The sequence below is a fragment of the Maylandia zebra genome, linkage group LG22, assembly GCF_041146795.1.
Source record: "Maylandia zebra isolate NMK-2024a linkage group LG22, Mzebra_GT3a, whole genome shotgun sequence".
Classification (NCBI taxonomy): Eukaryota; Metazoa; Chordata; class Actinopteri; order Cichliformes; family Cichlidae; genus Maylandia; species Maylandia zebra.
Window position 1 is genome coordinate 22,133,615 of NC_135187.1, and position 280 is coordinate 22,133,894.

The following is a 280-nucleotide window of genomic DNA, read 5'->3' on the forward strand; positions in this document are numbered from 1 at the left end:
TATTCGTATTTGATTGAGTTCGGAGGGTTCGCTGTTACAGCTCAAGGGCAAAGGTGGGGGAACAGAATATTCTCTCTTCTGACTTGTATTAAAAATGGAGTCGTCATCCATCTGTAAATCGGATGAAAACAGTGAGGGTTGGAACCAATGTTCCCTCTAATTTTTCATGTGTCTGAGCGAACACACAAACTCCCTGAGCGGTCCCGTGTACCACTGTGAGCAACAGCAGACGTGTGCACTGTGGTCATGCCAGCATCAAATCCATCCAAGTTACATGGTT